Here is a 27,228-nt window from a genome sequence, read left to right as displayed (position 1 = left end):
CTTTAAAAATACAATGCAGTTTTTAGCAATAATTTAGTAATTTTCCTTTTTGGCTTTGCCAGAAAACAGTAAGGGTTAAAGATGAATGCACTATTCACATGGCAGGAGGAGACATATCAGTTTAAAAGAGAGCATCCAACAGGCCAGTAATCTTGCTGTATCAATAGTAGGTCTTGGCAGATAGTTTCAACAGGACAAGAGAGTCAGAAATGAATAAAACATTTTGTCCAAACTCAGCTGTGCACAACCTCTTTCTTTCTTTCCCACCATGTAGGTATTTCCTGTATCTGACAGTTTTATGATGACATTTCCCACTTTTGCTACCTTGCTGCCTTTATCTCACAGCTCTCCCCATACTTTCCAGATCATCCTGCTAATTCTTTCACTCTCCATTTCTCACATAGTTGGCCTCAGGTGAAGCCAGTGGCAGAAATCCCACAAATGTGTCTGCAGTGGTTTCCCTTGGGAATACGGGAATGTCACTCAGGTCTCTGCCCTCCAGCTCTGGCACAGAGTCATGCCAGCTTTGGGCAGGCTGAGAAAACACAAAAGGGAAGAGTTTCCTTCCTCCACTCCCTCCTACTGCACTCTCTCCATTTCACACACTCCTCTGGATAACTGCAGCAGACTCTTGTGCTCTGGTTTGCCCCTGGATCCAATACAGTGCACTAAGGAAACACCCAGAAAACAGAAAAGAAGGGGGAGAGGGGAAGCCATAAAGAGCCCCGGTATGTGTTAGAGAGCTGAACCTGCATGGAACAAAATGGTTTGCAAGGACCTCACTTCCTCCAGGTTTTACTGAGGCCAAACAGTACACAGTGCCACTCTGTGCCTCTTGGTTTCTGACCTGCTCTTCCCGTACTCCGCACTTTTGGATTCAAAATCAGAACTTCACACATTTTAAAAGAAGAAGGTTTAACTTCAGGCATTGATGAAATAGAAACTTTCAATAAAACAACGCTATGACTTAGTTCTTTATATAATCTTTGCAAAAAAGAGCAAACAGTCTTTCCTTCCTGGGGAATGGCAGATAAATCTTCCGGGACAGTTTTACAAGGCAGTCACTTAGGTTGTTTTCTTTGTCTGTATATTTCTCTTTCTCAGCCTAAGACAACTCTTATCATAAACAACTAAAATTTACAGGAGCCAAGATTTGTTTTCTCCTTTTTCCTGCATTAGAATGTCTGATGATTCAGGTTTCAGACAGACCTACCACAGACCAGTTTGAGGCAGCAGTCTGATAAACTTTGGAATCCTCTCCAGAAGTCCACCAGTCACTCATTCTTTCACCATTAACTTTTGCTCTGGCAGAAAAAATGAAAACTGACTCAGATTTAAAAAAAAATCCCAGAATTATGGAATAGTTTTGGCTGGAAAGAGCCTTTCAATGTCATCTAGTCCTGCAATGAGCAGAGACATCTTCAGCTAGACCAGGTTGCTCAGAGTCCAACCCAGCCTAACCCTGAATGTTTCCAGGGATGGAGCACCCCCAATCTAAGTGGGAAACCTGTTCCAGTTTTTTCACCATCCTCATTGTAAAAAATTTCTTCTTTAAATATACCCAGTTTCAATTCAAAGCCATTTGTCCTGTCACAAGACCCTACTAAAAAGTTTGTCTTCATCTTTAAGACCTTCTTAAATATTGAAAGGTGGCAGCAGCCTGGAGCCTTCTCTCCTCCAGCTCAGAAATGACCTTTTAGAATGTTATGTATCAGGTGTGCTTTTGGGCCAGCTCAGCCCGGTTCACTCTCACACTGGCTTTTGGTGTGAACAAGCATTCAGGGACAAGAAATTAGTCTCCTTTCTCACTCCCAGCCTCTATTTTCTTTATCAAAAGTGTCAGTTTAAATGCATAGGAAACTACAGAGACCCTGACAACCAAGACAGTCACACTGCCACAAATTATCAGTATGCTTTTGTTATCACTTGCTTTGAGCTCCCAGAGCTCTGCCTCCTCTCCAAACCACAATCTTGCTCAGGCTGAGACCTTTGCCACTACATAGGTTTTCTGCTCCGTGCACGCTCACCTCTCTCACACAAGTGTCTGCACAATGCTGGATTTTGCTGTAATTAAACAGAACAGTCTCCCAAAGGAAAGCACAAAGACAACAACATGATCACAAGCAGCAGGGAATATTTGGAAAACAATACTTCATCTGGATGCAGTAAGCTTCATTTATTTTTCTTTTGCCTCTCTATTTTGGTTTTATACTGTTGACTCCAAGTTTTAATGACCAAAGATATTTTAAGCATTCCTGACCTAGAAATGCGCTAAGAATAAGAGAACTTTATTATAAAGAAAACATTGGCCATCTGAAGGGAAACTCAGAGTATACCCCACCTTAGTGAGCTATGCATGTTGCTTATGAGCAGCAGATAAGTTTTCAGGCCTACAAGGACTCAATTTCCAGAAAACAGAGATAACAAGGGAAAAGAATCAGATAGGCTGTAGGATTCAATGGACCTGATTAAGAGAACAGTTGGAGGATTCATGGCATGGATTATTTTGACAATAGCAATCTGAGCAAATGGCTTTCGTCTCTAACAAGAAGGGCAGCTTTCCTTTATTCTCTCCCCTATAAAGTGTCACTTCCATTTGGGACCAGTTACCATGCCCCTTATAAGGAGCAGGCAGCAAATAGTTTGGGACTAAAACTCATCCTAAATTATGCTCTGTAGGTGTGAGAGCTCCATGCTGGCACAAGAAAAACAAGTGCAAGATGTTTCTGTGATTGCAGAAGGCAGATTACACAGCAGGCAGAGGGAACTCCATCAATATGTGGCCAAGGAATGCTGCAGCTCCTCAACTCAGAGATACAGTGACACACAAGTACCCACAGGAGCACAGGTAATTTAATCAAAAGTGCACATGCCAAATATTCAGGCTCTGTCCTTCACATGAAAGGTCTGCAATTCTGTAAATAAACCACAGGGATCTTATTTCACCTCCATAAAAATCAACTGTGAAGTGCTGATGAATAAAATCAATGAGCTAACTGCGAGGAACTGTTTTAATTATTATTCCAATCAGGAATGCCTAGTGAACATCATGGCCAGTTTGACACTACAAACTTGAACAGGAATTCAGCCCTCTCTCCTTTCCACAGTGTTGGAAAGCACCTTTCATTTAAAGGATTTTCTTTGGCTAGTTTTCTCTTCAGCTCAATGTCTTTCAGACTAGGAGAGGGGTCAAAGTTCCTGCAGCTCCTGATTATTCAATAACATGACTAATGCTCTCCTAAGGGGAACATGATTACAGGTAAATGATGTGTTATGATAAAGGCACCATCTCCCATTTGCACAGGCCTGTCCTCCCACCCACCACTATGTAAACACAATAAACCTTTAAGGATGCACTGCCTGACCTCGTCTCCTGAAGAAATACTGCCTGGAATCACACTGTAATGAAACACAGGACTGCACAGAATGGCCCCATTTAATCTTTAACAATATGATATTTTAACAGGCTTCTACCCAGACAACCTCTCCCAGGCATCCTCAGTGCAACCAATATTAACTGCAGCATGCTGTTCACAGACCCTAAAACTGGCTGTATAAATTGTGACTGCCTGGGGCTACTTTTGTTTTGTTATAAAGCCAAGTTCTCCTCATATTTATTTGATGCAAAAAGTTGGGAGCTTTGAAATCTGCTGTTCCTTTTTTCACAAAGTTTTAGAGGTCTTTGACTTTCAGGATGGTGTGTAAAGCCTATGACATGTCCTTCTTCATGTTGTGTTGAAATGGTTAAAAAGAGGATCCAGTGGAAAACAAAAAGCATCACCTCTACCTTCCTTCACTAAGCCCCCAAAGGAGCTTTTCCCTGTAATATTTACTCTTGGTTTGAAAGCATCAAATGCGACACTCCAGGTAAACTTATTCATCTACTATTCCTTTGGCACTTTTAACAAATGAACCAACAGTTCTGCCTTTAATGGGTATTCATTCCAAGTCTCTTACCAGGTTTCTACTGCTGCACCTGGATAAGAAGTCAGCCCTATCTGTATTTTCAGACCATTGCTCTACAAAGATATTTACAGAAGTTTCTACTTTCCAAGAAAGCTATTTCTGGCCAATGTAGGCTTATTTTTTTCTTTTTCAATTATTTTAAACTCTACTTGTGCCCACAGAAGAATTATTTTTATCAGTTACAAATAAACAAACCAACTGCGACAGAACACCAGGTCACAGTGCAGCAGATTCCCAACTGCTTGTGGCACAGACTACATGGATAAACCAACAATCCAGGAGTGAAAAACAAGGAAAACAAGTCTGTTTTAACCACTAATGCCAAGATAGGATAGGTAGAGCGCTGCCTACAACCTTTGTACCATTACTTCTAATTCTACAATTCTAGATAAACACCACAACCACATCCTTTGGTGTCAATGACTTGTTCTGCAATGAAATTTTCGTGTCGTGGTTTTATTGCAGGGGTTCCATGCTGTTGTCTCCTTATCACAAGAGTTCCATACCTGCTTGGTGTTTCTCATGGACAGCTCCTCAGATCACTGACCCTTTCTCCTTCACACAGCAGCCACCTGACTCCAGGTCCCTTCTCACCACCCACCCTACTCTTTATAGCACTCCTCTTCTCATTGGTTACACCTGTGGCCTGTTAAAGTCAGGCCTGCTCCTAATCTTTGCTAATTGGCCCAGCTGCAACTCATTAGGGGTGAGATTACTTTCTGCACTATCTTTGTTTTCTTATATTCTATCCTCCTACATTTTCTTACTAAAGATCCCTTTAGAGCAGATCCATCAGCAACTGGAATCCTCATCTGAGATTTCTCACGTGATTTAATTTCAGACAACATTGGAGAACTCTCATATGAATTTAGGTGTGGTTTTAGAAGAACAATAAAAAGCAAATGCACCACCTAATCATTATCACTTCAAAACTTTCATGCACAAAGCCTGTGCCCTGCTCTGCACCTGTGCAGTACAACAGGAATCAAAGAACTCATCTAAGCTGAGCTTGAGGTCTCAGTCAGGATTAGCCAGAAACTAACATTTGTCACAAGTTTCTGAGCCTGCTCAAGGCCTGGATTGCTAAAGCAATTGGAATTCTGTGCCAGATTGGTGCTTCTGGAGGAAAAGTGGTTTTCAGGCAGCAGAAGCTAATAGGGTAAGAATCCTCTATGCCAATGGGATGGGTGAAACTACTCAGACTAGGAAGGGAACATAAATTGGCATGCAAGTGACCCATCCCCGAGTACCAAAAGAAAGTAAAAACCTTGCTCTCCACAAACACAAGGTGAGAAGGATCTGCTGGAACACAGAGACTCCAGAACCTAAATTGACTTCGCAGCTGTTTAGGAGTGGTTATCACTGGAGTTTATTGGGCCTGAGGGGGAGCACACCAAAGAACAATTTCTACTCATCCAAACTTTCCAGGATGTTAGACTCCAAAAAGATAAGGCCTCTGAGAACTGTGAATACTCTCATCTGCCTGTGTCTGATCAACCTCACACATACACACTTCCTTAATGTCAGGATATCTGGTTTCAGGAGAGCATAGCACCCTCTGAATTTGCAGTTATGATCTAAATTTCTAATAACTTCTTTCCTCTCATGAACCCCAACCACTGCTTTTTCAGAACACATTTTTCATTCTACTGACATGGACAGTGCAGCATTGCAATGGTAAACTGTATTTTAAACAGGAAGTAGATAATCTAGAACAAAACAGAATTAAAATACTAAAAGAACAGAAAATGCATACCTTTGGAAAATCAGAAATTGTTCCGTAGAAATTCACATTGTAGAAAATGTCTTCCTTTCCCTTAAAAGAAAAAAAAAAGAAAAAGAAAAGCCTTAATTGTGCATATTCATATTTAATTACCTAATAAAATCTCAGTAAACTACTTCAAGACCTTCTTTTTCCCCCAGAAATAATTTCTCCTTATGGATCAGAATATTTACACAGTAGCAAACAAATACTGAGTGCTCAGTGAGTTTTCGTTTGAAGTTCGTTTTATTTTGAAATTCCTGTTATTGAAGCAGAAGCATAATAGCTGCAGGTGACAGGAACACATAGCACCCATTCTTCCAAGCATTTAAAACTAGAAAGCAACACAATGGAGACTAAGGATGGAGCAGTGTGTCAGGAGCAGGGAAAAGAAAGTATTTTATTTTGAGACATACAATCAGGTCTCTCTGTCATCCCAGCTTTGGGTAAAAAGTAATTTATGCCATTGTTATTAGTGTTAGAATGTATTTCCTGCATTGCTTTTGCCAACACTCTGGAAGGATGGAAGCATCCACTTCTGTTTTCCCTATCTTTGGAGGGGAAGGAGCAGCACAGGGACACCCAACACCAACTCCTGCACCTCTGAGCAGTACAAGTGGGCAGGGTGCTTTGGTGCTGCTCCTTTGCACCCCTCTTTTTTCCAAATGCACAAACCCAGTGATTTCCTTCTGTAAGACCTAGGTGTGAAACCTTGACATGAGCACAACAGCCCTCCAGCAAGCAAAGCAGCAAGTTTACACAAACAGGAATGAAAATGACCAAAGAGTGCTCAAAAACAAAATCAAGTCCAAATTCACATTAGAAATCCCTGTTTTATAGGAGACAGTATTTTATTAAAAGAAAGCGTCTTCAGCATTATTGAAAATAACATGAAATTGACTGCTGCTTTTTCAAATGAATTTCTATCAAGAGCTCCTACACATTAGATCAGAAGCTGTATTTTTCTGTCTTCCATCAAGCTAAATCTTTCTTCCTTTATAGAAAAAATAAATTGAAGCCTAAAGTTGAGAACATCTCAATATCCACTAGGTGCATACACAGAATTAAATTTGACCTGATACTCTTCAGTTTCATGAGGTTTAAGTTTTATGAGAAGAAGAAAAAAACCTCAATATTAGAAACAGATTGCAGAAAACAAGGGTCTCAGCCAAGGGAAGCCAGAGCATGTTGTGGCTCTAGCATCTGCTTTGAGAACTCATGGCACATAAAACACCCTGAGTATGGGACCAGAGGGACTGAGAACCACAGCAATCACAATTACTGCAATGAGGGCAGTTAAAGAGAATACTTTCCTCCTCTGTTGAATCCTCTCAAAGTTGCCAAAAACGTCCATTAAAAGAAGTTGTTTCAAATCATAAATAGCAATGCTGAGAGGATGATGGCTACGTACTTTGTTCTCATTAAATATTGACAGCATTCTCTTCTAGTAAGAGACTACACAGTGATTTCAAGTCTTTTTTAAATTATTTTTTTAAATGCCTCAAACTCTTTCATTTTGCTGGTGCACCTTCAGCCTGCCCTCAGCAGCTCCTAATTACATGACAAGATATCTCTGGGTCTCCAGGACTTTGCAGCTTCACACACAAGCATCCTTACACTCACTCCAGGGTCAACTAGAGCCAGCTTCATGCTAAAATAAACTCCCTGTCCAAAGCAGGCCTGTGCTGGGAAACAAAGACATGACAAGATAATTTTTTCAAGCATACAAACTGCTCTGTTAGTGTGCAGCAGGAGATACAGCCCAGCCCTTTTTGTTCCCCTGCAGCCTGCAGTCAGATTTCAGCAGGGTTACATCAGTGTGGGATCCAGCCAGCTCCACTGGAACCAGGAGCATCCCAGCAGCCCTAATGCACATTCCAGAAACACAACCTGCTTCCCACTGGTGCTAATCAGCCACAGCTTTCTGGGCAGAACTGCCACTGGGCCCTGAAATTCTCATGTTCCATGTAAACACACGAGTACAATCTCATAAATTTAATGAACAAAATCAGTTTCTTTTTAGCTATGCAAATACCAAAAATCTCTCTCTGTGTCTTTCCACCAGTTAAGTATTTCTTCAGAAGCTTGTTTGTGTCCAAAATCTCCAGTGGCCCTTTCAGCGAGACTGTAAATTCTTTGAGGGAAGCACTCGGAGCCAGAGTGCAGCCTCAGTCCCTGAAACACTGTGCAGCTTGTAATTCACAGCAACAGGACAACTGATGGAGGAATGGACAGTGGCTGCAGCCTCAGCTCTGCCCTCCCTTCCACAGCTAGGTTAAAGGCTAAAATACAAAAACCCCACAATTTTCATTTTCCTCGTGTTCTAAAGAAAAAGAAAAAAAACATTAAATGAATAAGCCTTAAGTACCTTGATGCCTGCTTTTTTTTTTTTTTTTTTTTTTTTTTTTGCAAAGGATCTTTAATTTGATGTTCCTCGCAACACCAGGGCAGGTGTAGAGGAATCAAATTCTGATGTGGCCAGTGCTCATTCTGGCCACAACACACATTTCTTCACTGGTGTTCAGTAAAGCACAACGTGTTTCTTCACTTGTCACCTGGCCTTTCCTGTCACCTTAAATACACCCCATGGTTTCCTCTCTCTTCACAACCTAACCCCCTTATAAGCTCCAAGGAAAAGACTTATTTTTGCAAAAGACCCAGCTGAATCATAATGACCCTTCAAAAGGATGGGCAACCTTCATCAAGACTCTGGGCTTGTCAACAGAATTTTTTTCCTTTTCTTTTTCATTTCAAGCAGAAAACAAGTTTTCATCCAGAGGGATCCATCATTCAAGGTTCTTTTTCACCTGTCACTCTGAAATGCTCAGAGAAAATGACCTGACAAATACACACTTCTGCAAGACCTTCCCATTGATGGACACTTGGTTACAGATAATCACCTCCTTGAGTTACCCAGAGTATAACTTTAGAATTCCAATAAGGACCTTTTGCCTCCTTCTAATTAAAAGCAAAGTACAAGTACCCAATTTAGAAAAGACCATTAGAGACTTAATTTAAACATGACAATTTTAGTCTGTCAATATACTGAAATGATCATTACCTACCAAACCTTCTCTCATTCTGTACCGGAAAGGAGTTTCGACCATAGCTCATTAGTTAATTTTAGACACACAACTGTTACCACTTTTCAGACATGAATTGCCTGTATATCCCTAATCTGGATGCACAGCTCTGAAAAGGTCATTTCTTTCTTTGTATTTTTTTTCAGGATCTAGGAGTAAGGAAAAAAAAAACAAAGCAAAAGAAGAGGCAAACACAGAAGGCAGGAGGAAAATGTGAAGAATTGCCTGTCATCCTCACACCTGGGGGCAGGAGAGCCCAGTAAGGGATGTGGTGTCAGCTCCTGCCTCCCCGGGCCAGGCTGCTCCCAGGGCCTCGCCGCACATCCCTCATTCTCCTGCGAGGCTGCTGAGAAAGCCCAGCTCCTTCCTGGCGTGGAGCCTTGCCAGGGACATCAGGCTGTTGCTGCTGACATGCTCCACACACCATTCGGTGGCTTCCTGCTCGAGGCATTACATAATCTGAGCCTCTGGCATATCTTTCTGGAACATTTCGTGTGCTCGCCCACAGGATCAGCAGCACCTTCAGCTCCCACAGCTCTGCACCTCCCTGCACTGATTCTGACCTGGAGGGCACTGACTGCAGGCACAGATGGCTGTTGATCCCCACTAAACACAAACTTGACAGTATGACTCCAAAAAGGACAAAAGAAGCAGGTAACCACGCAGTTAAACACAATTAATGGTCACAGGAATACCACAATGGGAATCACTTTCAGAAACCACAGAATTCTATCAAGGGCTGCTGCATTCAGCTTCACTAAGGCAGAAACTTATTAACCAAAGGGAGCACAGAGCCTCCTACCAGTACCACACACACCCCACCCCATCAGCCCTAAATCTGCCTCCAGCCATGAAATCCTGACTCAGGAGAGCTCCTGACTCGGGGTCAATGTGCACATAGCTAACCTGAAAGGTACAATCACTCCTTGATGTTTGCTGAGCAAGACTCAGGGCACTGCCCTCCTGAAACAGGCAGACTCTTTTCACAGAGATGTCAAGCACTTGGAGCCCAGAGATTCCATTTCATGAGAAGCTGTCAATTGATAATAAAGTACACCCTCCAAAATGATGTGTAGATAATAGAATCTTTTAGACCTTTTTCTACAGAGCAGGAGTTATATGATAAAAACCAAGCAATAAACAACAGCAGCATTTGTGCAATACAGAACAGTTATTACAAACTCTAATCAGTATGCAAATGTAATAGCACCAAAATACACAATCTGCAATTTGACTCCGAGAATTTCAGAGTGTCTAGGATGTGATTATATACTATCCTACAACTCCTGGAGCCAATTTTACCTATGGCTAAAGGAAGTTTTTTGTTTTGTTTGGTTGGTTTTTTTGTTTCCTGGTGGAATTCTCAATTTTTAGTCGCCTCTAGTAATTCTCTAGAACCAAAATAATCATGCTGCAGTTTAAAAGGTTTTCAATCTATGAAATTACTCACTGCTGATGAAAGCATTAACAATCCAAGACTTCATTTACAGCATTACAAAGAATCCAGGCCAATTATGGGTAAATGCTTTTACTCAGCTTGGGCCAACAAAATTAATTATTATCATAAAAACCTGCACTCCAACCAAGAGTAAAGTTTAAAGGTGTCCCACCACATTCAAAGAGAACAGAAAGGAAGGAACAGGCCTGGACTCCAACATGAAAGTGGGCAGCTAATGCAGGCCCTGGGGAACGTGCAGCAGGTTGACAGGATGGGAAGAGGATGGATACTCCTTTCAGGCCAGCAAGCCAGCACTTTGTATCACCAAGATAAAATCTGATATCTCCAGGGAAAGCTCAGCACTATCACATAAATCCTTCTGCAGCCTAATAGTTCTGTTTGGGATGTACTCTGTGTTCCAGAAACTGGGAGCCTGCTCCCTGCCAGCCTGGCTCTGAAATGTAGGCCAGCAGCTCGAACGTTGCGTGTGGTGATCTGTGCTTTTTTATCCCAATCCTCCAGCACAGCAAGAGAAAGGGATTAAGCAGCATTATTTTTCCCCCTGAATATTTACTGAGATAATTACATCCCATACTATAATACAAGATTATTTTGCACAGTACAAAATAACATGGAACAGGCCCATTGTTTTATGGAAACCTCCTGGTCCCATCACTCTTGATCACTTTGGGCTCGTTCCTCCAGGAAAGTTTAACAGCAAACTCTTCCAAATGTACCAAATAGATGCACTCAGCTTCTTCATACAGTCCCATTTTTAGCAATCATATTTTTAAAATTATTTCACAAAAGATTATTAATGACTTAAGCCATCTGTGTTTCTAGAGAACGCTCCCTTCCATCCTTTCTTTCCTTCCTACTGGGTTGCAGAGTAAAGACTTTTTTATTTACAACCACTTTTATGCCAGCAGATGTTGTACCACACAAAACTGCTTTGCTGCAAAGTTCAAGAAGAAAGTGGTGGGAAGAAGTTTACATAAGCAGACATCATCAACAAAAGCAGGAGAGCCTGGCAAACCACAGGCCACAGTCATTTAATTCACACAAATCTCTCTTCGCCTTTCTCACTCTGCTTTCCAATTTGATTTAATTCCATAGGAGGATCTGACTGGCAGTCACTCCATAATGCATTGCAAGGTTTAAATGCCAGCAGCTTTCCTTGTCTTGACAAAATGTACAGAGCAGAAATTTAATTACAACTGGTTCAAACGCACTTTTGTTTTGCTTCTACCCACCTGGAACACGGAGGCCGTTTAAAGTAAACATGTTTAGTCACTGGATAATATGAAGTATAAAGGAAAAGTTACACTGTAATAAACAGAGATACATTTGAAAACAATTTTGATTTCTTATCACTGAACCTGGCTGCAACCAGCTAGCTGCAAGTGGCATGACTGTGATGGAAATGGCATGGTATTGCAGTGCAAGAAAGTAAACATCTTCTCCCAGACAGCAGCACAGCAGTGAAATCCACCCAAGAAAACCATTTGCATTATCGGTGTGCATTATTCTGCCCTAACGTTTTGACACTGAGTTTAAACATTAAGCTGGGAGTACAATGCCTCTTTTTGAAACTAATGCAATTTCTTGGGGCAAAATTTGATATGGCCAGCCAGATTTCCTGAGTGCTAGTTTCTCCTAAGGGAAAAAAAAAAAAAAAAAAAAGGGAAAAAAAGAGACATCGGTTTAATTTTGATTTGTCCAGTAAACATATCAAAGCATTGCAGCTCTGCAGAGGAGGTTTACAAAGCCTCCTTGTGCAAACATCCTGGGCCTGATGCTGCCAGCTGCACTGAAGCAAATCTCATCTGATGGCAGCCAGTGCTGGTTTGTGCTACATTGTCCAATGCAAAAATTTACACTTTAAAGGGAAGTCAAAATCTTTGAAGTTCCACTTGATCAAAAATTATTAAAACATGCAGCTTGAATTTTTAGGCTGATCTTAAACACATGTAGCTGGAAATGTTTCACACTTCTATTCTGTTTCTTATATACCAAAAACTGTATTCAGCTCTAGGCTCCTCTTATTACAGTGCAATAAATTCTTTGGGTGAAGGAGCATTTTTAACAAATATGTACAACGCCTAAAAGAGAGATTCCAGAACCACTATTAGATCACTGAGAACTGCAAGACTGCGAAGTGTAAATAATTTTTAGCATAGCTGAAACATCTTTCTAGATCTGTGCTTTGTAAGACTGTAATTTCTGCCCAGCCCCTTCTATTTCTTTTCCCATCCAACTGAGCAATTGAGCTTGTTCAGGGTGTGCTGCTTGCTGCCTTTCACAGAACAAAAGAAAGAGGGAGGAAACCGAAATGACACAAACCACATAAATTAGTTTTAAAATGTTCAGTGGTAGGCCTGATGTCTGCAGCTACTTTGATTCTTTGCAGAAGAAATTTCCTTTCTATACATGTATATGGTTGTCACTTGAGTGTCCCTTTAAGCCAGCTTTGCTGATTCAGACTATGCCCATACCATTTTTATTGCCAAAGCAATAAAAAAAGGTGTTCCTGAGTTATGTTCTAACTTAAAAGATTTACACAGGGAATCCTCAACCTTAGAAACAACACCAAGAAGAACACTGTAATTTCTGCTGCAAGACTGCTGTCAACGTCCATATGCAAAAAGCCTGCTTGATAAATATCCTATAACAGACTGTGCTTCTAAACCTGAAACTCTGCTCTTTCTGGGCTACAAATCAAAACTACATCTGTTGCATAACAAAGGCCTTAAAGATAATGGCCTCTAAGACTGCGTGGCACATGAGTGTGAGCAGTGTAAGCAATGCCCTGCTCCATACATTACCCTGCACCCGGGGAGCCGGGCTGGCAGAGCATGGCCATGTCCCTGATTGCTACATTTTGATTTCCAAGTCAAGGTCAAGAAGCAATTTACCAGGATCCCTGCTGCTAACACACATGGGCTGCCGGCTTTGGAGAAGTCATCTTGCCACGTTAAAAAAGGTCTCAACAACTGGAACATAAAGAGATGAAATAGTCTGTAAGCTGCTTTATACCCTCAGGTACTTCAGCACGTTGGACTGAACAGCATGGATGCCAATTCTTTTTAACCTGCATATATCAGCTCTGTATATATATTCTAATTAAAAACACTATATTGCAGTGTATTCCCTCATCTGAGGTATCAGCAAATGGGCACCAAGCAGGTTACATAAAAAATAACAAAGAATGCATTTGAATAAATGCTATAAAATAAATAATGCAGGGATCATCCCTGCCCCAGAAACCTTGCAATTTAGGCCATGAACAAAGAATCCTTAAGGGATCATACCAAACCTACCTCACATTCCTCAGCTGACATTTACATTGTGCTGTACTTCTTCGGTTCATACTTTCAGGGCTGGAACTATGCACTTGTTCTGATGTGCACTGCTGAAATCTGCTCTGGATCTCGTGGTTCACAAGACAGTGAGCCTTCTTGTCAGGCATTATCATGACATTTAAGATAGATATTGAAAAATACCTAATCAGAACACTGTGGGTGAGGGGTGTGTCGTACTGTATTTAACCCAAGTCTTCCTTTAGAACAAAGAATTTTAATTTTTAAAAGTGTGACCAGCTATGCCCATACCCAAAAGACAGGGGGAGAGGGAAGGGGGACAGGGTGGTGGAATTACCAAAACAATACCAAGCAACAAGCAGCTTTCTGTCTGGGCCCCTCTCCTCCTGTGTCACAAAGTTACCTGTCCAAACCCAGGAGTATCACTGTTCCTCCTACAGGATCAAAAGTGTCCTCACTGCCACTCCTTGCTGGCTGAAATTGAGCTAAAAATTCGTTTGAAATTGTATCAGTCTCAACGTGGGCATCTAAAATTCCACCAGTACCTCTCAATCCTTAAAAAGGGAATGCTTTTGACATCTGCTACAAATGAGAGCTTTGAGCCCGCTTTGTGGATGTAGGCTTTGCTTTGGAAGGATAAACGGAGCCCCATCAGATGTGCAGACCATGGGGAACAAATAAAGGTCTGAAATTAAGGTCTCCAATTAACTATTTCACCTGCAAAAATTACAGACTGATGTAATCAATCTCCAGCTCTGGAGGGCTGGGTTTGTGCACTTGCAGTGTGCTGTACTCAGGTCAGTTTTTTCCTCATACATGGCAAATCCCCCTGCCAAGTCCGGACACTATTTGGATTCTCGTTACCTTTCTTTTGTTAGGTCAAATTTCAAGATTAAGAAAAAGAAGAAAACAAAACCACACACTGCCAAACAATAAAAGAGAAGCTATTATCTATCAGACAGAATAGCTTTTTTCCCATTATTTTCCCTTTGAAAGAGGAAAGGAATGAAGCACTGAGTGGACAAACACCATTTTGGCCTATGAATCATCCCTGATAAAACTGCAGATGCACAAACCCAGTCACAACAGTATCACAGTAAGAGAGATCAGATAAATTTCCATAACCATCCAAAAGGCCCCTGAGATGAGGCAGGATGATTTTGAATTGAATTTTGAGATGCAAGACTCAAATGGACTCAGGTTACTTGCTTGCAACACCCACACTCTGTCAATACACAGTGCTGAAAAGGAAGAGCCAAATCTTGTTAAAATTATGTCTCAGCCACTAAGAGAAGTGCTAATTACCAGCTGGACTGAAGACCACTGAGATAAGCAAAATATTCCCTGCCACAGCCTTTTAGACAACATTCGTTAATTTCTAAAACTCAAGATGTGATGATAGCAGGGAGAGATGGAAGGAAGGGAAGGATTAATCCACTTTCAGTCATATTTAAATAAGCCTTCCTTTAAATGATTTAAAATTAACTGAGAAGCATTATCTTTTCATCAACTTCTACAAAAAGAAAGGCAGCCAGAAATTTATTTGTGCAATTAATGTGATATTCATGTATACAGAAGCACTTTTAACTGAAACTATAAGTTGGCTTTTCAGTAACTGAAGGATTTCAGGTAATGGTTTATGAAATCAAGAAATAACACCAGAAAAGTGGTTATAATTTAAATTAGCAGTCACCTTTTAAGGAAGATGTGTAGCTCACCTGAAAAATACCATATAGCTCCTACAAAGAAAAGCAAAAAACAAACACAAACCCGACACCTTACTCTGATAATTACTTTTGAAGAAATGCTTGCACAGATGTTTCAAATGAACCAGGTGAAGCAGCACAAGTTTTGGTGACACTTTCAGATTATTCATGAAGGCGTTCATGAGCATTGCAATGCTGCTGAAGGCTCAGGCTACTCTTTTAGGCGTATCCCTTTCCTGAGGGAGTCCAGGTCCCTGGCAGGAGGCTGTAGGCAGGTGAGGGTTGGCCTGTTCTCCAGGAAACCAGGGGCAGGACCAGGTCTCAGGCTGCTCCAGGGGAGGCTCAGGGTGGTCAGACCCTGCACTGGCTATCCAGGGAGGAGTGGGCTCACCATCCCTGCAGCTGCTCAGGGAAAGCCTGGATGTGGCGCTCAGTGCCAGGTGATGTTCGATCATAGACTGGATTCAATGATTTCAGAGGCCTTTTCCAACCTAATTGATGCTGTGAAAATTAAATAATTCAAAAACTAAACCCCAAAAAAGACTAGGGAAAAAATACCCTGCAGTATTATTGTCTTCTGTAAAGAAAACAATTGCACTTAAAAGCAAGAATGAAAATACCCAGCAAACATCCTGACACTAAACTACAGTGGGATGGAGCCAATTCCTTAAAACCAAATAATGTAACTCTTAACACAGCAATGCAATTTCCTCTGCCATTTCCACCTGTGAGGATCAAAAACTGTTTTCCAGCTTTCAAAAGCCGCAAAGTATCGCCACATTGCTCAGCACCTGACTCATGGAAAACCACTCATGGAATCAGTCATTTGATGATTCAAAATTACCTGAAAAACTACCTGTATGTTTTTCCACATAATTTCAGATCAGTTCAATTGATGTTTTTAATGTGTCACATATCTGAGAGCTGCACTTAGATCTTTGTTTTCACAATATTATTATTCACTGGTTCTACTGTGGGGAGGGGAGGTGGTTATTCCAGATTAAAGTGAGCAGTGTCTTTCCAAGGGTAAATTAAAAACTAAAGCAGGATGAGATCAGGGAAGATTACCAGGCACTGTTTATAAACTGAGCATAACTAAATCAAAGGTATATAAATGAGAGCACGCATTTCTTGGCAGATTGATTCGGGTTTGAAAACTGAAGTGCCACAGACTTCATTTTAAAATCTCCAGCAATAAAGATCACTTTTTTTTTCAGACGTAAGCGATTTCATGCCAATTCACAGCTACTCCTGTAAAGTATTGCTTTCACCTTGTGTGTTTTAAAATACAAGAAGCATTTACAAAATAAATACATGTGTTTGTATAGCAAAGAATTACTGCAAACATATACTTTTGATTTCCCCACATCTGGAAATGCAGTTAGGTAACAAGAAGCTTTAGCTCATCACAGGAAAGCTGTAAGAAACTAACATACAGGAATCCACACAAAACGAACAAACAAAAAATCATCACAAATAAGAACAACAATGTTCTTTAAGTTTAAAAAAAAAAAAAAAGGAAAAACAAACTCCAAAAAAAATGTCCCCCCAAAACCCCAATCAATCAACTGGTAGACTGTCACCATAGCCGAAATCCAACATAACATCTTTTTTCTCAGACTGCAATCCAAAGATTTAGCAGTGAAAATGAAGATGCAGCAGAGAATATGAAGTTTTTTTGCTTGATTCAGACTACCAGATAAAGGTCTAAGCAAGCTGTGATTCTTCTATCCACACAGGGACCACAACTCCACAGTACAAACTTCACTAGTAAGAAATCTTCCACAAGAACTCAACCAGACCAGCAGAGCTGGAGATTTACCCCTTCCACACCCAGCAAATGGGAACATGGCATAGGAACAACACCCAGCATTTCTCCACAGCAATGCTCACCCAGCTCTCTAGAGAGGTAAAAGCAACATGCAGAGGACTGATGCTGCTGTTGGCCTTTCCTGTCCTTCCAAGGCTCTGTGCACCTTCACTCCGGGCTGGATCCAGACAGCTCTGTGACCACCGAAGCAGCTGGCCTCACAGAGTGCCTCTGGAGGTGCTCTCTGAGCGCCTCTGGGGTTCTCTCTCCCAAGCACACAACCCCACAACCACCCACAAAAGCATCCCTGCAGCTTACAGAGCCCACCAGCACCACACCAACTCATTAACTCTCCCAGTTAAGTACCACATGCTTCCTCCAAGGTGTCATTCTTCACTCATTCTGCAGGGAAGAGATGGGATTGCTCCCATGAAAGCAGTGCAGATAGTTGTTACCTGATGCAAAGACTAATTTAAGACATTTTCTTGTATCAAGTCACACAGATGAAATGGCACACCAACTATTTTTACATGGCTCTTCTAGTTAAGCTCATGCTCTCATTAGGATATCTCAAAGGAGACCATTTTATCAACATCTGTTTACCAGCCTTACCACACATGCCAATTCCAGCACTTTCTCAGTTTGTAAAGAAAAACAAACAAAAAATTAAAAGCATGCAGAGCCAAACATACACAATACTTTAGGATGCATCCAAGTAGACAGGAGCCTGCTTGAGAAAAGCAAAATTATACCAGTGATGTGTGAATGCAGGAAAGCAGCAACCTGTACAACTAAAAAAAACTTTGCCCAGCTCGTCCTCACCTGGGCCAAGGTCTTCTCAGAAGTTATTTCTTTTCCCAGCCACCTGGTACAGTCTCAGCTCATCAAAAAGCTACTCTGTATTTCACAGCCAAAACCGAGGGCATCAGCAAAAAGACCAGCCAGCCCCTGCTACACGCTGCCAGATCTGAAGGGCTTGGGCAAAAAGGAAATGAGTCCCCGTATCGGTCCAGCCGCAGCAGGGATGGCAGGACCTTCCCCCGGCACACGCAGAGGCACACGGGGGCTGCTGCTGCCGCCAGAGCGAGCAGAGGAGGCCGAGGGTCCCCGAGCCCCCCGAGCCGGGGGAAGGCGGCACCCCGAGCCCAGCCGAGCCTCCCGCCAGGGGTGCCCTATTTGAGCCCTCCGTTGTTCTCCAGGGCACACCGCTCCCGCCCCAAGCCCCCACCTTCCCTCCAGCGCGGGGATTCTCCAATCAAAGCAGATAAGCGCATCATGTGAGGGATGGCAGGCACGCTGGGGGGAATTTCCGAGAGCTCCTGCAGCATCCACGGCCACAGGAGATCTCCGGGGTGAGAAGCACGGGCCAAGCAGGGGTGCCAAAGTGCCCGCGCTACCTGCAGCTCACGGCTCCTGGGGCAGACTGCAGCACCTCATTTGCAATCTGCTCCGATACACCTGCAACCACATTCCATCTTCCCCTGTCATTTACTGGGTGACCACTATTCCTAAGTGTATTCTGTAGGGAAGCAGTACCCAAATAACACAGGCTGAAAGACCAGAAAGCAATAATTACTCGGTCTCTTCTTTGCTGATGTCAGACGTGCAGTACAGCTCTCCAAATCCACCAGACACCCAATTAATCTGCACTAATCCTCAAGAACTATATCTGAAAAACAAGTAGTAAAATCAAATTATCCAACAGCCTCTGCCTTGCCTTGCAGTCACCACAACACCATGCTACCCAACCTCTCCTTTAACACATCTGAGCTTCCTCCTCATCTCTGCAAACAAACCTACAGAGAATTTATCAGCCTCTCTCCCTGCCTTCTCCAGAAACACCTTTCTTTCCATGATCACAGTCCTTCATAGAAAAAAATTATACCAATTTCTGTTGGGTTCAACAGATCACATTAGCCTTGCCAAAGAAACCACCAAGAAGAATTCTGTAGGAATTATCCTACTTTGTGTATTTCAAAACAAACAGGCTCTCAGTGCAGCTATCAAACCCTTTCTTCCCTGTGTGGCAGCAGCAGTGAGATGGCAGAGATGGAGTCAAGCCCCTGGATCCAGCACACAGCCTTGGCTCAGAGGAGAGCACAGAGCATCTGTATGTGCAACAAGTACAGCACATGCAGCAACATCCACAGTGCACATCCCCAGAAAAGAAAACCAAAGGGCAAATGTGGGAGACATGGCAATTTTAGGCATGGGAATTAATATGTTCAAGGAGTATAAAAATGGGAGCAGAAAAACCCATAGAGTTTTGGAATGGTCTAAAAGATCAAGGAGTTAAAAAATGCCACTTTGCTATGAGAAGTTATTTCATCCGACTTCATTCAAGACCACAGCTTACACCTCAGAGAACTCCCTTATTACTTGTTATTTTCCACATCATCAGTGTTCACAGGATCATGGACACTCGAGATCACTGGAATCCAAGAGATGCTCCTTATTAACCTTCCAAGTCCTTCTTCTCTTTTGCTCCCTTTATTAGTCACTGACCTCCTGGATGATTACTTCCAGTCTGCACGAACGTGTGTGCTCAGGCTGAATGGAGAAATTGTTAGAAAGGGAAATTTATCTGTAACTTCAAGAATAAAGAGCCTGCCCTTTAATATCTTTTTCATACCCATTTCCTACTTACTAAAGTGCACCCAAAATTCTGTAGCTGAATATATATCCCCTCTTGTCTGGCATATTGCTAGACCAACTGCAGACATAAATTACTTTTATGTAACTATTTGATAATTCAATGACATTTGTAAATTTTTTATCTTCATAATTTCAGATGGTGCTGCACATAAAAACAACAGAATACAAACACCAAGACTAGATTAAGACTTTTCAAGTAAAGGGTCTATTGGTACAACATCTGAGAAGGAACAATGTAGAGGGTTTAATTTGAACAGTCCCTTACAAATCCAGCCTCTGCAATGTTACACACCTGCTCAAGGTCTTCTAGGCTGCAAGGTTGGCTCACAAAGGAAGTTTCAATTTGAGAGCCCCAAAGTCAACTGAACAGAACCGGTTTCTGCAGAAGGGAAAGGGCAAAGGCACTTTGTAACTTCAGCACCACCGATTTCACCAGTCTGCAAACAGCCCTTAAAATGGAGCACATTCCAAGCAGGCTGTCTCACCTCATCTGCCAAAGCTCCCAGTTACTGTTACTGGGGAAAGAACGGGCTCTTACTCTGAGGGAAGATCAAAACAGGGACTCTCAGCTCTCCTGGAGCAGGGCCTCATGGTGGTACAATTATACATCCCATATAAAATAGGAAGCAAGGCCCTAATTTTGGATGTACAACAGCTGCCAACCAACTTCTTAAGCTGCACTTTGGTCCCTAGCTATTGCATACAGAAAGGTCTCTCACCTGAGAGACCCACTGTGAGCAATTAGGAACACCTATGGGGTATAGAACAGATTTTTTACCAGGTAGCTTGGAGCAATTGCATAAATAGATTATGGATTCACCTGCAAGGTGGTCATGAAATAGAGGAGGACAAGGGATGCTCCACCCATGGTCTGTCTGTCCCATGACCAGCTATGAGCCACAGGTGGGACAGGATCACGATGGAGCTTAACAATGCTGACTGGCAATGGAAAAGAACAGGAAACCACAAAGAGATCCAAGTGGCAGCCCCATCTGCCACAGAAATCTACATGGTGCAAAAGGCAAGTGACCTTAACAGCTGGATCCCTTGTACTTGTCCCTTTTCAGGAGCAGATACACCACATTAACCTAACCTTTCAGTGACACCACTCTCTCCCACAGGAAAACCGACTAGTGCCTCCAAGAACTCTAAAGGTGAAATGAAACATTTTAATTGCTCACAAATACCATTTATCCAAGAGTAGTAACAAGGGAAACAGCGTGCTATGACTTCATATTAGGCTAGGAGGCTCTTCAGAGGAGAGGAAGATGAAGGTTTTGTCTCATTCTTCTCCAAAACTCAAGATTGCTTTGCTGCTGCACAGGTACAACTTTAACAAGTACTTCTTTCAGTGGCTGACATGTAGAACGACTTGTAAGGCAAACTGACCACAGCACCTCACTACCTGGCACAAGCTGATGTTGGTCCTCACAAGGAGGGGATGCAAGTGTTGATTTCCCTCCAAGATCCCTGCAGGGAAGACATGTGCAGCCCATCATCCAGAAGTCTGCAGGAGAGGAGCCTCTAGAGCCACAGCTGAGCTGCACCACCTATTTCTGTGACTCGCAGAGGCCGCTTGGGAGCGTCTTGCCCTGGACACTGCAGATTCCCAGCATCAGTGCCCCACAGGCAGGGACAGAAGGGCTGTTCTGATGCTGCTCCCCATCTCGTGGCACCTATTCCAGGCACTCTGATACTTCAGCATGTCCTTCTGCAACAAGGACCTCACTACTAGGCTAATGAATTCATTCCAGAATGGCTGGGAACATGTCCTCCTCCACAGTTTCACAAGCCCCTTGAGCCACATTTACTAAACTTCCAGAAAACACTACCACCATAGGAGGAGTGAGGACCAGCAAGATAGATTTTAATAGTTTGGTGTTCACAGGGCAAGATACAAGCAAAGCAGGACGGCTAATGCCAAAGCACAGTACCTTTGGTATTTATACCACTGATATCCCATGTATTCTAACCCTCCACAGGTTAGCTCTTTGGAACACAAAGCCCAAAAATCACATTCTTTTTCTGCAGAGGCAAGAGGACCACAAAACCTGCTCCCAGAGAGTCCTGCTGAATAAAACTCATCTGAGCCTTTGATGCGTGCACATAGGTGATTCTGATGTGGTGCTATGCATGAATCTTTCATAAGAATAAGATGTCCTAAATAGTATAATCAAAAAACTTTTGAGGCCTGGATCATAAACACTCCACTGTGTGCAACTTCTCCAGACATCAAAGAGTCTTCCCTGAACCAGATGCATTACATATCTGGCAAAATTAGTAAATGTGCTCAAGCCATCAATTTTGCAATTTTTGAAGTAGCACAATGCATCTATTTATTAGAGAATGGAACTAAGCCCAGGCTGCTGATTAGCCATCCCACAAATAATGCTTATGCAACCCTTCATAATGATTTCCACTAACAACCAACCGGAGATTTTATGACTTGGAAAATTTCACTTCTAAACCAATTTACAACACTTCCCAAAATCTAATGGGACAGATGATTGAAAGTGCAGAGGAAAGCAGCCTTCTCCGAAATCAATGAGGTACAATTTTCGTAAGTAGTCTCTCTTAGGTAAGATGCCTGCATTAAGTTTTGGTTCTCATTTCTAAAATTCTCATAAGTACTCCTCTTTCCTTTCCTCCCTTTCCTCTAGAAAAGGGATTAATTCAATTTTAAGGAAAATAATAAACCAGCAGTTTCAGACTTCAGTCTCTGGCATATTACAAAGAGGAAGGAATAGCAATTGAGCTTTTAAAACCACCAGGGAAAGCAAACCACCAAACAATTCAAAAAGCCCACAGAAATGACAAGATAAAAAATGAAACAGAAATACAAACCAAGCCATCTTGGTAAGCACAAAACTTATATCGCTACAAGCTTTCAACACAGTATACCTAAGCCTGGTGAAAATGAAGCCATCAGTTCCTACACAGCTGTAACAAATACTTGACAGACTTCCAGCACAGCCCCAAGTTCACCATCACAGCCAGCTATTACTGGAACAAATGCCCAAAGTCTGCAGCAGAAGTCAGCAGCGTATGTCAAGCCCAAACAACTCGCCATTGTTTTTGAAAAGGTGAAAACAACACAATATTTTGTGTGAAACAACAGAGAAGTATTTCCTCTGTCAGTAAGGGAAATTCAAATGACTTCTCTTTCCTGCCCCTTTTGGTCTTCCCCTTCAAGAAGAAGAGAGTCTCTTCCCTGCATTCTAAGAAAAAGCAGAGAGTGTAGGTTATGCATAAATTCATGACAGAAAGCACTATTTTAGAACAAAGCTCCTGTGCGTGGGTGCACGTCTTTAAAATAAAAGGCATTGTTACTCTCCCAAGTGCATATCCACAGCCAGCAATCAAGTCAGATCCTCACATTTTATTTTGACAGCCACGCAGTCATATTTTCACCAGGGGTTTGACTTTCCCATCAATACCTGGTTTTTAGCAATATCATCAAGAGATGAATCAAAACTGACACGTGAAGGCACACCGGTATTAATGGCTGTGGAAAGGAATTCTCATCCTAGAGCTCTGTAATTTAACTGCTTCATCAAGGTACCAGTTGCAGGGAGGAATAAATCTGAACTCATATTTAGGAGCTGTCTCTGCACAATACAAAACTGCTTGGCTGCATATAACAGTAATTACTTTGTAGTTCATGACACTATTAGGTACCCTTGATCTGGTGAAAGCCTGCAAGTACTGTGGCCATGACACTTCCAGAAGCTGGAAGGAATTGACCTGAAGTGAGAAGCAGTATCAGCTTGCTAGCACTGCTCAGGTAATCTCCAGAACACAGCCCTGAACACAAACGTGCTATGGAAGAACCTGCTCCATCCCCTCGCAGGATCCAAAATGAGACCTTTTCCCCAGGACACTCCTCAACAGCAATTATTAAACTGAAAATTCCATGGTGCAACAGCAGGCAAAGTTTGAGAAACACAAACATTATTAATGTATTAACAGAGGATGATGCACACTATACTGAAGATTTATACTGTGCAAGACTTTGTGTCAAATCCACCCTTTCCACAGATGCATCCCCATGGACACTTTAACATTATATAAATTCCCCCTGAGATAATGATTATTCTATAACTTTCTAAAATCATCCCCCTTTGGGAAAGTATTACCTAACAAACACACATTAAATACCTCACAAGTGCATTAGATCCTTGGGTTTCTACTACATGCTAGCATAAAAGAATATTTGTACTTTATTGTGAGATATTAAAAAAAAAAAAAAGAAGACCAGGCTGGATAACTGTAACTGCAAAGGATAAACAGGATTAAGTAACAGGTGTCTGACTGCACATAATTCAAAGTCGTGCATGGAATACAGTGCACAGCCTTGGAATGGCTATGGAATGGAAATGGAAACATTTTGCACCTTGCTTTGAAAATCACCAGTATGCAATTTACAAATGTCTTGTAAATTCCAACCACACAGACAGAGGCAACAGGAGCACTTGTACCCCCAGAGACCTCTGGATATATACAAAAAAAACCAAACAATCTTCAAAGGTAAGCCTGCGGGGGGGGGGGGGGGAAGGAAACAAAAAAAGGGAAAAATGGAAGGGAAAAAAACCAACCCACTGCAAGAAAGTTATACTTAACTACACAGAAACATTTGTCACACCGCCCAGCACTGACAAAATCCGGATACGCTCAGAAACTACAGCAGCGAGGATGAGGGGAGGACTCCAGCGGCCGGGCACACACACAGAGGGACCCACGGAGGGACCCACAGAGGGCCCCACACGGATCCACGGAGGGACCCACACACGGAGGCACCGGCACACGGACACGGGTGAAACTGACACAGACGCGGGTGAAACTGACACACAGACACATGCGTGTGTGTGTGTACAGAACCCTGCATGCGTGTCGCACACAGGCACGCAGACACACCTATGTGACACACACCCACGTACCACAGCCCCACACGGGTATGAGGGACCCATACGGCGGCAGACCCCCGCAGGCGACAGCCCCACAGGTTCGTGGCAGCCCCACACGGGGGTGAGGGACTCACACGGCGACAGTCCCTCGCAGGTGACAGCCCCACAGGTTCGTGGCAGCCCCACACGCTCGTGCCGGCCCCATGCGGCCGGGGGAGCCCAAGGTTACGGCCCGGCGCGGGGGGGGCCCGGGCAGCGCCGCTCCTCGCCAAGGGCGCGAAGCCGCGGACAGAGCCGCGGCCGCCCCCCGTCCCCCCCGCCTCAATGGTGGCCGCTCCAGCCGCCCGTACCTCAAGCGCCGAGGCTGCTTCCTCCTCCTCTTCCTCCTCACGCCGTGCCAGTGTCTGTGTGTGTCTGTGTGTGTGTGCGACCCGCCCGCCCCACAGCGGCGGCGGCTCCTCCTTCCCCCCTCCCTTCTCTTCCCTTCCCTTCCCCTCCCTCCTCCCCCGCCGCCGCGCCCGCCTCAACCTCCGCAGCGCCCAGAGACGCGGCAGGGACGGGGGAAACCCCAGGGCGGCCGCCGCCTGCGCTGGCCGGGCCGGGCCGGGCCGCCGCCGGCTCCCCCCGCCGCCGCCGCGCAGGCTGCGGGCAGCGCATGGCAAGTGGGCGGCGGGGCCGCGGGCGCGGAGCTCCGCCCGCACGGCTCTCCCGGGCGCGGAGGCTCCGCGGCCCCGGCCGGCAGCCGCAGGTACGGCACGGTGCCCCCGAGGATGCCGCGCCGGCGCGGATCGGAAAGGGCGAGGAGGAAATCCCCCTTCTCCCTGCGCTCCGCCAGGCCTGCTGCTCCCCACGCTGCCAAGGGGAGAAAGGCGATGGTGCGAAGGCCGCTGGAGGGTTCCCACACTCCCGCAGTTTTCATCTCAGAATTACAGTTGGACTCCTTGAGGTTTATTGGAGTGAGCCTTGGAGGAGCTCAGCTCTGGAGCGGGGGATTCCCTCTTCCCACATCCCCTGGCCAACCCTTTCCCAGCTCGTGATGTCCACAAACCACTGCCAAGGGCTGCCCTGGTGCCCTCCCTGTGCTCCCCTCTTTCTGTCACCGTGTGCCCGGCTCACCTTTCCCCGTCTCCTCATTATTTCAGAGAAGTGCTTTCCCTCGCGTCAAGGAAAAAAACCAAACGTGAAACGCCCACAAAACCAAACAAATTGCCGAGCCTGACAGGCAGGGCAGGTTCCCATCCCTGTTCACCTGCAGCCCGACTTTGGACTTTGTTAGTGAGCTGTGGAACGTGTGGGACCGCTCCGAAGGGACACCGGCACCGAGAGCGGGTGTGGGGAGAGACAGCGAGCTGCAGATGAGAAGTTATCCCGGGTGAGCTGAGGAAGCAGTGCAGGAAAACCTGAAATAGTTCTGCTAGTCACAGAAAGGGCGTTGCACTGCCATGAGCTACTCGAGCCAGTAACGCGGTAGCCAAGATCTCAGGCTATAACATATACTGCACAAATCCAAGCTTGGAATGAGAGCCCCCATCTCAACACCACTGCTAGGATGTGATTAAAAAAAAAAAAAATATATATATATATACATATTCTGCCTTCCGGAGCTGCCTATCAAAGAAGCAAGCAGAGGGGGGCTGAGAGCAGCAGCAGGGATGACAGGCCAGGTTCCAGGGCCAGCCTGTCAGCAGAGCAGAGCTGCGCTCTCAGGGGCTCCTGTGGCCCAGGCAGGTGCTGCCTTGAGCAGATGTTTGTGTTTGCTGAGTAGCCTCAGTTAGAAATCCCTCATGGGCTCGGGGGCAGAGGCAGGGCTGTAGAAACCCCCCAAGGGCACCGGGCTGCAGGCAGGGCCGGGGTGGGCGTAGTACGCCAAAGGAGGTGCAGGAAGGAAATAACAAAGGAACCTGGATGAGAAGCACGTGAGCTGGACCAAGGCCAGTGCTGCTGGCAGGGCTAAGGGGATCTAGTTAACAGGATATGGGAGCAGCAATTACAGCCATTAAAGATGGACGGTATCTACTTCAATGTCACATGGAAGGGCTTAGGGAAGAGGGGTTTTTGTTTGTGGTTCCAAAGCGTTTGTTTCTGAATGAATGGGAGATGGATGCATTTATGTGTACACAAATGAAGTGCTCCGTGTCCTTTTCATTGCTTTCTTTTCCCTTGGTTTGTTTTTTTTTTTTTTCTTTTTGCCATTGGGCTGTATGTAAATTAAGTAAGTTATTATGTAAGTGGTAACAAAAAAGTGTTTTAATTCCAGTGAGACATAATCAGTCGCTCACTAGAAAACAGCATTGGATTCTCCTTAGGAATCCCTGTGTGGATTGTCTTCAGCTCTCTAGAGCTGGCAGAGTCTGTAAGCACAGCCATTGTTATTCTGGTCCGTACCTCTATCTGGCTTTTCCCATGATTTCTTATCTCCTTTTCCCCAAAAATGGCTTCTACGTGACTATAAGTCATGGCTGCCTGCCTGTGCAGGGAGATTTTATTCCAGGGTAAAACTAGGCCTATTATCTTCATTATTGCTGTTCTTAAAACAGCTTTAGCAAAATGTAAGGACCTGAAACACTTGGGTAATTGCATGAGA

At 43.8% G+C, this 27,228-nt stretch overlaps 1 protein-coding gene across 5 annotated transcripts in view; it reads right to left on the bottom strand.

Annotated features, from left to right (window-relative positions):
* PLCB4 (phospholipase C beta 4) overlaps positions 1 to 25,122 on the bottom strand; it is a 176,472-nt gene extending 151,350 nt beyond the window's left edge. For all 5 annotated transcript variants that reach the window (XM_063152829.1, XM_063152834.1, XM_063152833.1 and 2 more), the window contains exons 1-2: positions 24,995 to 25,122; positions 5,723 to 5,782 (exon numbers count right to left, since the gene is read on the bottom strand). The gene's annotated coding sequence lies outside the window, so the exon portion shown is untranslated. The remainder of the gene's footprint in view (positions 1 to 5,722; positions 5,783 to 24,994) is intronic.
* Between the last annotated feature and the right edge of the window lie 2,106 nt (positions 25,123 to 27,228).

This window comes from Melospiza melodia, chromosome 3 (genome assembly GCF_035770615.1).
Source record: "Melospiza melodia melodia isolate bMelMel2 chromosome 3, bMelMel2.pri, whole genome shotgun sequence".
Taxonomy (NCBI): domain Eukaryota; kingdom Metazoa; phylum Chordata; class Aves; order Passeriformes; family Passerellidae; genus Melospiza; species Melospiza melodia.
Note: the sequence above shows the minus strand (reverse complement) of the source record. Positions and strands in the feature narration are given on the sequence as shown.